At 41.8% G+C, this 7,852-nt stretch overlaps 1 protein-coding gene across 1 annotated transcript in view; it reads right to left on the reverse strand.

Annotated features, from left to right (window-relative positions):
* Window positions 1–5,502, reverse strand: part of PAK1 (p21 (RAC1) activated kinase 1) — an 89,202-nt gene extending 83,700 nt beyond the window's left edge. Inside the window, exon 1 of the mRNA XM_064644855.1 lies at window positions 5,481–5,502. The gene's annotated coding sequence lies outside the window, so the exon portion shown is untranslated. The remainder of the gene's footprint in view (window positions 1–5,480) is intronic.
* Window positions 5,503–7,852: the final 2,350 nt, after the last annotated feature.

Consider the following 7,852-nt stretch of genomic DNA (forward strand, 5'->3'; position numbering starts at 1 on the left):
TGTGTTAGCAGACAGCAGCCCTGCAGAAAAACAGGATGCTGAAACTTATTCTCTGTTGACGGTGGCCTTTATCCCACCCAAAGAGGAAGGTGTAAATGGCTGTATAGAGAAAAAGGGCCTAGAGGCCCGAGGTAAATAATTTTCAAAAAACAGTGCAGAAAGTGAGTCAGCTGCTGATGGATGGGGACTGTGTTTGAAACAGGGTGGGAAAGCTACTTGCCGACAGGGAACTGGGTTTGGGAACATTTAAGTTCCATGGTGGACAATGCTCTGTTGTGAAATCTGTGTATTGAGGATTTCTTATTTTTGCCTGTATGCCTAGATTCCTGGGAAGAGCACATTTAATAAAACCATATTCAAGAAGACCATGCTGAAGTAATTGTTTTCCCCCTTTAATTTTTAAGTGGTTACAAAACAATGAAGCTCTCAGTTCCTTGGACTTCACAGGGGAGAATTTACAAAGAGCTGCTTAATCTCTTTCAGTTCAGCTCTTTTATTCTCATGGGTATCCAGTTGCAAGGTATCTGTATCAGTCTCTGAATTCTCAGCCATGCATCAAACTGTAAGCTCTTGTTTTAACGTGCTGTTTCAGGACTGACCAGGTTTCAGCACGAGTACACGAGGGCTGCCATGCCTAAATCCGTTTGACGTTGGCAGAGGAGCAGTGTCACAAATCCAGCAGTACTCATTCTGATGATGAAATGCCAAGTAAGCGCTTTCACAATGCTGGGCTAATCTTAACGCTGATGCTTGCGATCTAGAAGGAAGCAAGCTGTCCAACTAAAGTAGGCATATCACCAAGGAAGATTTGAATGCTTCCTGATTAGTTCTCCAAATAATTATTTCATTTGCTTATAACAGAGATTAGCTTGCAATTCAAGTATTATATGGTTTTCTTCATTGCAAACTGCAATTAAGGAGTCAGATGGCAAGATACAAACCATACCACGAGATCAGCTAGGAAAGAATGGTAAAACCAGACAATATTAGAGTTTCAAATCAATTTCCTCACACTATTGCCAGGCAGTCTCAAATGCAAAGTGGAAAAAAGGAACATAAATATATTTATAGTTAATGTAATAAATTAACACCTGTTTGCTACATTAATGTGTGAAATTTGCTAAATTAAAATGCTAAATTTGGCTCAGTCACTTAGCAACAGCTGCATCAGTTTAAGATATTTCCATTCTGCAGCTGTTAGCTGTCACCTCAGGTTGGAGCTCCCATAGAACCTTAGAATGGTTTGGGTTAGAAATACCTGTAAGATCTTCTAATTCCAACCCCCCTGCCATGGGTACCTTCCACTAGACCATGTTGCTCAGGGCCCCATCCAGACTGGCCTTGAACAATTCTAGGGATGGGGCAGCCACAGCTGGTGCCTTACCACTCTCACAGGAAAGAATTTTTTCCTAACATCTAATCTAAAAGTATCCTCTTTCAGTTTAAAGCCATTCCCTCTTGTCCTGTCACTCCATGCCCCTGTCAAAAATCCCTCTCCAGCTCTGTTGCAGCCCTTTTATGTACTGACAGGTGCCCCTTTATGAGACTGTATGATCTTACCCGGAGCCTTCTCTTCTTGAGGCTGAACAACCCCAAGTCTCTCAGCCTATTTCCATAGCAGAGATGCTGCAGCCCTCTGATAGTTTTTGTGGCTCTACTCTGGACTCACTCCAGTAGGTCCACATCTTTTTTGTACTTATGACCCCAGCACTGGACATGGCACTCTAGGTGGGGTCTCACCAGAGCAGAGTAGAGGGGCAGAATCACCTCCCTTGACCTGCTGCCCACACTGCTTTTGATGTGGCCCAAGATACAACTGGCTTTCCGGGCTGCGAGTGCACACTGCCAGCTCATGCTCAGCCTCCCATCCACCAGCACTCCCAAGTCTTCTTCACAGGGCTGCTCTCAATCCATTCATCCCCCATCTGTATTGAAACCAGCTGTTGTATTGAGACCAGCTGATCCACATGCAGCACTTTGCACTTGGCCTCGTTGAACCTGAAGAAACTCCCACAGGCCCACTCCTCAAGCTTGTCCAGGTCCCTCTGGATGGCATCCCATCCTTCAGGCGTGTCAACTGCACCACACAGCTTTGTGTCATCTGCAAACTTGCTGAGGGTGCACTTGATCTCTCTAGAAAAGTCAGCAGAAGGAAACGTGTACCTGCATTTCGCCCGCTCCTCTCCCAAACCAAGTGTCTTCCCTCAGATGCATCTTTATCAACTATCTACTTGTTTGGCTTTGTTGTTAGGTAGAAGCCTCAGCACCTGTTCATTCTGATAGCTGTGATGTGAAGCAGTAGTCCACACCAGAGGGGCAGAACAAACTTTAACTGCCATAGCAATACTCATCAGAGTGTACCCAGCAGTGCCTGAAGTGAAGATGAAAGAGTGAATAATCATGAAAGTGCCTAAGGAAATAAGGACAAAAAATTTCAACAGGAATTTTGTCACAGTGCAACACACTATTTAGAAATTACTGTGCCAAAAAGAAGGAGCCTAAGGCTTAGCATACACCCCAGGGGATAGGTAGATCTAGTCTTGATCCAAGCTCTCTTGACCACTTAACTGCAATGCTGCAGTTATTTATTTACTTGTTTCCTGATGTAAGTGGCTGTGAGTGCTGTGATGTGTATTCAGGTCAGTGCTGTCCCCTGTGAGGCAGGTGTACCTGGAGTGCAGCCTCCAGACCACAACCCTCAGTGGATGCAGACAAAGGAATGCTTACTCTGAGGATCACGGGTAGCAGGATTAAGAGCAATACAGGAGCTGAAACTGCCAAGAAAAATTCAGAGGGCAAGAAACTTGGCCAGCCAGAAAGAAATCACTTGTGCTGGTGATTTTGAAGGGCCATGCTGTGAACCTACACACCTAAACACCAACAGGACAATGCTCAAAAATTATTATTTTGATCCTTAGATATTCCTGCCAGAGAATATGGCACTGGAATAAACAAATTCAATAAGTTACAGTCACAGAAAGATAATCTCTGTGGGATGGTGCTCACATTTTCTTGTTCAAGTGGATCAAAGAAATTTCTCTCTAGGAGCTGCAGCATCTCCAGCTTCACTGAATGTCCTGAGGCAGGGCATAGTGGTGTATCTGGAACAGTGCAGGCAGGCAGTCTGCCAGGTATCACCATTTGCTATTCATCAGGCTGGAACTCCCTCAAGCACAGTGATGTTTTCTCCCATGCTGTCATTTGGCAAGGAGAACTTTACAAAATCCATAAGAATAGCATTGCAGCCTCCATAATGAAATTTAGGCTAAGGATGATGCCTTCATGCTCAGCCACAAAGAAGCAGTTGGTATGCTGGAAATGCTGCTTATTTCATTAATCATCCTATTTTTTCATTGTGTTGTCTCTCTTCATGAATAGAAAAAAGACAGGAATCAGCCTTTCTGCTCTTAACCTGTGTATGCCATGTATAGTCACCAGGGATGCCACAATCTCTGGCTGATGAGTTTCAGATTGAAAAGCTAAACAGACAAAACATGCAACCAGTCCAGGCCATATAGTTATGACAATCCCAATAAATGCCCATAAATGAAAATCATACCTGAACCATGTCTTATACAGACCAAGATCAAGGCTTCCACCTGATGTTTTTATCAGTATGCCCAATGGCAAGGCACCACCTTATTAGCACTAATTATGAGTAATAATTTCCAACGTAAATGATCCAATAATAGTTTGCCAAGCCTAAACTCACAGCTCCATCGTGACACACACACATCCAAACCACACACTGGTACTGAAAAAAAGCAGGAGTTACTGTGTTTATTTATTTATTTCCACTGGGAGCAGCACATCCTTGTGTACAAATGGAGAAAAACCATCCAACATTGCAGATACATGACTAATCTCTGTAACAAACAGGCATCATAAGCATACCCAAGAAAAAGATCTAATAAGCTAAGTAGGCCCAATCCTCCTCTGCTCAGTATCCTTCATGGTAATTTGTGTTATGCCAGGGAGTAGGATACCAAGGCTTCATCACCTCTTTTTGTACTTTGTTCTGCACTATGTGTACATATAGAAATTAGAGCTATTAAAGAAAGAGTATATGCTACTATATTCACACCACTGGTAAGTCTGCTTAAGCTTTTGTTAGCCTAGGTAGGAACTACATGTGGTTCCTTCCTACTACGGAAGCTAAGTTTCCTTCAGCAGACAGTCCTCAGGCTTAATAAGTAGTTGCAGAGCAGAAGATTTGTGTGGAAACATGAAAAAAAAAATTAAACAGGATGCTATTATTAAACAAATTCAGATCAGAGATTGCCAGTGGCTATAGCTTTTCCTTGTTTTCTTTCCCAAACCTGTAAGATAATGTGATGACTAAGAAGATCACAAAAACAACAGAAATGCAGCTGAAGTCACTGCTTTGCACAGTGTGAGGAATGAGAGATTTCCCTTTTAAGTGTACTCTGCAAACCACTTCCTAAACAAGGTAATTAAGTCTTGATCTACTTCATAAAATACTAGAAAAATTGTCTTTTGTAGACTTACAGACAGTATATAGAGCAGAATTTGTACTTACCCAGGACTTACCAGCAGACCATGTGAAGCACAGCCTCTTCTTAGACAATTTGGCATATCCAAATCACACAGGCCTCAAAAAACATGTGCAACCTACACACAGGCAGTGACAACACCCCGACACCTGCTAGCTGTCAACCCAGACAGGACTTGGCAAAACCAGGATGCATTTTGCCCCTTTTGCTGTTTACCTGCATGTTTTCCATGGGTCTTTCATTCACAACCTGTTAGTTTGACATAGATAACATGGCACAAAAAAACCAGTCTCATGGGCTCATGGGACATAATCATGCAAAAGCCAAATAAGTAGGGAACTTTGACCACACCTGTTTATGCTACCACTCTTGCCATAATCCTCACTTTCACCTGCTTGACTCAGTTTTCTTTGTGGCGACACATCAACTCTTGCACTGAAGTCCTGAGAGATCCCATTTTCCTTGTCAATAGTAAGTTATTTTACAAAATAAATTTATGCCCTTGATGTCTATATTTTGGTTAGCTCCTTTTACTTTTTACCTGACCTCTGCTTGCCTCTAAACTCTCTAGATTTGTTGTAAAGCCTCCACTTGCATCAAGGCCAGATAGTAGTCCTGAGAGACTTACTGGCTAAGCTGCAGTTTGCTGGTTGCTCTGGAGGATGGCCAATAAACCAGCACACTTGAGACCTCTACTCCACAGAGATTTGGGTTTTCTTTAAAGTAGTCTTCCTTTTTGCTTGCAATGCAACCCCAAAGAAAGCATTATATAGCAGTGAAGTCATAATGTCAAAGTGTTATTTACACTTTGATTGCAAGAGAACAGTTTTGCTAGCTATGCCCACTACTTTTGTTTGCTGTGGTGTCACCTTCTGTGGGAGAGGGGACGTCATTAGGAGCATCTACACTAGCACCTCTCCCTTATATAACAAAGTAATCATTTAAAGTGCGATCACTGGTACTTACTGCAGATCAAAAGAAGGCAGCTGATGAAACCAAAGTTTGTCTGAGCTTGTGAGATGACTTTTCTTGTTATTTCAATTGAAATGGAAAGTTTTGATCCTGCAGTTCATCCGTGTGCCTGCAATCTGAGCCAAATACTCCTGTCAGTCACAAGTTTGCCACACACATTAGATCAGAGTCATTCCAGGTGTAAGTCTACAGACTTCCATGCGAGCAGACCACAACAAATTTAGCCTACTGTTATCTTTTTTTGTTTCTCACTAAATCTTTTATCCAGGCTTCCAGGATACTGCAGAAACTTAAGTGTATCACACAACCTCTCTTAGACATACCAAATAAGTTTAAAGAAGAAGGGTGAGACACAGCTTCCAAAGAATGTACTGACTTCCAAGATCTGCACCTGGAGACCTGAAAGCCAAAGCAGAGCAATGGCTGGCATCCATGGGGAGTTAGCTCCACAGACATGTTTCCTGACCTGAGAAAGTCCTGTTCTCCCAGCTCAGTCAGAGGGGACTGCCAAATGAAGAACAAGACAGACAGACTGTCCCTGATGGCCTGCCTGCCTGAGGTGATGAGTGACAGTCACTGAAGCGTTTTCAGGGAAGATGATTCTAGCTGGTTCATGTGTTGCAAAACCAAGCAGCTTGTCTAATACTGTAAGAAATGCATAGAAGCCAGAAACTTTCACAGTCACTACTGCATGCCCAAATCACTTCAAGCTCTATGGGAAGAAGCACGGATGTCTTCAAAACCACAAGCATTTACAACAAAACCAAACAACAATCCCTATTGTCCATTAACAGCGCTCAGCCTGCAACATCCAGCTGGGGAGCTCTGACATGCACCATCAAGGCTTAAGGATTTTAAAAGTTTTATATTACAAATTAGTACTCACCATCTTTATCAGCACAGAATTTTGAGTCCTAAGGCGGTAACAAAGGATAGTAGAAATTGTACAAGGATAACGCATCTCCAGTTCTGAAAAGCACACAGTCTAAATATGCAAGTCAGGGACTACACACTGTTATTTGTGTTCCCAGACAAAATTCATACATCTCAGGTTTTTTCAAATGTAGTCCAAGTCAGTAGTAGCTGAAGAATCTGGGCTTCTGACAGCTATTCTGTGTTGTAACTGCAAAACCTTAGAATCCTTGCCTAGAGCTTCCAAGCTCTACCTCTATACAAACAATACACAACATTAATTAAACACTCAGAAATAAGGCTAAAAAGAACACTAATGAAATTTGCAAGTCTAAGCATTTGAAGGCTGCAAAATGCCAAAGTGAATGTCAGCTGCGTCACCTTAATTATTGCCCTTTGCATATATACCTTATAATGGATTTTAATTATCTGAGTTGGTGATGTTTTTCCACAGATCCCTGCTTCCTCATTTGGTTGACAAAAAGAACGACACTCACTCAGGAGGAGGTTGATGTCATTTTTCTTCATGCACCAAGTTTATGTAATCTGAGTCTTAAGTAAACTGAGTCTCCTTTTGAAATACAGATCTTACCATGATGAATGTACAAAGATAATTTAGATATGTCATGGATATATCAGTAATCCACCATTTAAAGCAACAGCAGCTCAATTTTTTTCCTCCTAATTTCATGTATGTTCCAAAGTCATATTCACTGTAAACTGGCCAAACCTGAAGACAGAAATACTACTTTATTCTATCATTTGCTATGATTTTCATCATAATAGAACCTAATTTTTTCTTTCTTATTTTTATAATATTCTAGAAGGTGAAGGAGTCATCTCTCCAGTCCTACAGGGAACATCTCTTGCTCAGTCTCAGCTTCTCGCTTCCCATACATCTGCCATTTCTATTTTGTTTGTCCAATATATTTGTCCCCACGCACACCAGACTGTTTAGATAAATCTTTCTCTACTCCCCCACAGCCAATCCAACACCTTCATAAGGCCAGTCCTAGTTTCCAGTTTTTGTCCCCTCTCTCCCATCATCTTCTCATCCAGTCTCTGTCATTCTCCCACCTACTGTTTTATTTTACTGTTGAAGTTCAACACATATCCCCAGAACATGAGAAGTGAGATTCTTTTCTAAAGCTTTCTGACTTGGCCAAATTTAGGTCAATTTTCACAGGCACAGTCCTGACACATAGTCCATTCTCTTGCCAAACAAAAAACAACAACAACAGCAACAACAAAACACACAAAAAAACCCACAACAAAAAAACCCATACACACACCAAACCAAAAAAAACACAAAAGGATCTAAGCTTCTAAGTTATTTTAACACTGAAGAACAACTTATTCTTCTCTTTTCATACTAGGAAATGACTGAAGAGCTCTGGGTGAAATTTCAGGGGACGTAGAGATGAGACAACGCGAGACAGGCCCTTGGCTCAAAA

The sequence above is a fragment of the Pseudopipra pipra genome, chromosome 2 (genome assembly GCF_036250125.1).
Source record: "Pseudopipra pipra isolate bDixPip1 chromosome 2, bDixPip1.hap1, whole genome shotgun sequence".
NCBI classification, from domain to species: domain Eukaryota; kingdom Metazoa; phylum Chordata; class Aves; order Passeriformes; family Pipridae; genus Pseudopipra; species Pseudopipra pipra.